Here is a 2,887-nt window from a genome sequence, read left to right as displayed (position 1 = left end):
AGAGAAGCTTGTATATATCACTGTAGGAAACAGAGTTTTTTTCTAAACTAATCATACAGAAGGAATTTACTATTCAAGTATTAGTAACTTTATCTTCTTTACAAAAATCTGATAATATTTAGGAGAAACCGTTTCATCTATAAAGTCAATAAAGTCATTTTTACAAGTCTTCCTCTCCTGGAATTTGGATGAACTATTTGAAACGCTTTCTAGGATGTTAGAAATGTGAGACTGTTCTATGTTCTATATACAATAGGCTGAATTAAAATACTACAGTGCCACCATTATTGATGTTTACTATGTACCAGGAATCATGTAAAATATACCATCCCATGAAAGGTTTTCAGAATCTTATGTGAACCTGTCATATTTAATTTTCCTTTTCAGATGAAAAAAAAAATCCCTTTAGGTTCATAAAGGTTAGGAAACTTGCCCAAAGTCCAGTGGTGTTCTGGTAAGCTGGTACATAGGGAATAAAACCATGATTGTCTGATTTAGTGTGCCAATTTTAGAGGTGTAAATAATCTCATCTTGGCTGATTTCAAACTACCAGTTATGTCACTGAGCACAATGTTGGGAAGAGATGCACACAATCAGCTATCATAAACCAGTAGGAGGTGGCTCTGACACACGACTGCCAAGATCACAGATATAATAGGAAGTAGGAGAGCCAGGATTTGAGCTACCAGTTGTCTACAAAGCCCATCCTCTAAATCATCATACAGTGATGCCTTCCTAACATAATAAACTACTCACCTGACAAATCATAAAAATTATGAATGTCAATAACATTTTTAATTTCAGAACACAGATATCTTTTTACACTATTTTGGAAATTAATACAGGAAATGGTTTTTCAGAATTATACAAGTTATATGATAGAGGTCAAGGAAAAGTTTTATGCTTCCTTCATTCCATTATCCTCTTTTTTTCCTTAAGCTTTCACAATTTCTTTGTGTTATTTCTTATTTGCATTTTATTGCCACATTTCATCTTAAAATTCTTATGTTTGGCCCCCAACAAATTTCTTTGCTGTTTTAGACTGCTGCTGCTGTTTCTTTTCTTTTTTATCACATATTTATTTATTTTTTTCTTACCTTATGGCACAAGTTTCACATTTTGACTTGTTGGTTCTTCAACATTCTGGTTTGAGCAAGTAAGAAGACGGATAGGAAGCCCTATTACTAATATCAGATGGGCTTACATTTTAAAAATTATTTATCCACTCTGTATCAGAGATTTTTCATCTGCAAATGGGGATGACATAATACTTACCTTGTGCTATATGAGTTGTTGATCAACTAAAATAAAACGAAACAATAGACTATACAAGAAACACATATGGAAGCCCTGAGATAGGGATGATACCTTGAGAATGCATGAGATCAAAAATTATTTGATGCAGATACAAAAAATCATTTGATGATTGATAGGGACTCATTTTAACAATTTGGAAACAATTAAACTTTTCAAACTGATAGCATTTTTTTTACAACATAAATAAAATTGTACTTGGGTACTTTCTTCATTTAACAGATTTTACACCAAGAATTTTTATCCTTTGTTTAAATAATAAAGGTACTCAAAAATACCGTTTAACATTATCATGGATTGAAAGAATGATAAATGAGAAAATCTATTTTTCCCAAATTACCGTATATGTGTTAAGCTTTGAAAAATAAGAAAAACAATTTTGCAAATTGGTATGAATTTCTATCTGATTGGTTGAGGGTAAATTTACGAAAGCATACCTGTGTGATGATGGATCAATGCATGGCTACACTACACCAAAGCAAGCACAGACTTTAAAAACTCATCGGAATTTTCATAATTTCTTCAAATGTTTGAATTGAAGTGAGTAGATACCCAGCAAATTTTTCTCATATGCTTCTGTGAAAATATAAAGGTATAAATTAAGTTGGTTTTTCTTTTTATAAAGTGAGTTTCATTGTATATTTTCTTCCAATGTAAAGACAGAATATATCCTGTGAAATAGCTAGTTGATAATGGATTATTACCGTGGTCAATAAGTTAAAAAAAAACTTACCTGTTGTCTGATGTGTCATTTTTATAAATCCATGGCAAAATCGAGTGGCATCTTGATTTTCTGTTGAAATTACTACTTTTATTATGTGGATTATGTAGCATATCCTAGAGTTTTGAAGAGTTGTACAAAATGGTGAGTAAGAATTTTTTTTTTCTGAATGCATTTTCAAGTACCTCTAGGCAAATGAAAAAAAAATGGATAGGAAATAGAGACAATTTAGAAGATTGAGGTTCAAATAAATTAAAACCAGCAATAGAAGCAATATGGAACTCTGAATCAGGAAATACAGCCAGGAGTGAATTTGATTTAAATAGTGGTTAATTATAATTAAACTGCAAACAAAATTTGTAAATCATGTATAAGGCCACTGAATGGAACATATAACAAAGTTTGGATTTTGTGTATTTTTATTTACTTTTTCTTCCTCAACTCCTACCCTGACATTGGTGTTGTCCTATGAGAAGCCATTTCGTATGGCAAACAGAAGATAGTTTAAGACTATAGTAATGTTAGGGGCTAGAAAGGAATCTTGGGGAGAAAAAAATCATTAACTCAAAATTTAACCAATATCCTTCTAAAAGATGGAAAGTGATGATGATGGCATAATTGCTGCCTCAAACTAAAGAAAACAAAACTATTGAACAAAATACCACTGTTCTTTCCAAAGCCAAATGATTTTATTGACTATTCCAATGGCTTTACTTGTTAATTTCATCGCTCAGCAGACAGAAAGTGCACGTTGGAAATAACATCGTCATATTGGCTTTTTTCCTTTACAATTAAAGAATTTAAATTTTTCTTCTGCATATCACATTACACTAGACATACATATTATTTCTC

The 2,887-nt window shown here is 31.3% G+C and overlaps 1 long non-coding RNA gene across 1 annotated transcript in view; it reads right to left on the bottom strand.

Annotated features, from left to right (window-relative positions):
• Nucleotides 1-2,607, bottom strand: part of LOC116469731 (uncharacterized) — a 29,533-nt gene extending 26,926 nt beyond the window's left edge. Inside the window, exons 1-2 of the long non-coding RNA XR_004248329.2 lie at nucleotides 2,048-2,607; nucleotides 1,752-1,890 (exon numbers count right to left, since the gene is read on the bottom strand). This is a non-coding gene — a long non-coding RNA (uncharacterized LOC116469731). The remainder of the gene's footprint in view (nucleotides 1-1,751; nucleotides 1,891-2,047) is intronic.
• Nucleotides 2,608-2,887: the final 280 nt, after the last annotated feature.

This window comes from Hylobates moloch, unplaced genomic scaffold, assembly GCF_009828535.3.
Source record: "Hylobates moloch isolate HMO894 unplaced genomic scaffold, HMol_V3 SCAFFOLD_5, whole genome shotgun sequence".
Lineage (NCBI taxonomy): Eukaryota > Metazoa > Chordata > Mammalia > Primates > Hylobatidae > Hylobates > Hylobates moloch.
This window is presented reverse-complemented; position numbering and strand designations above follow the sequence as displayed.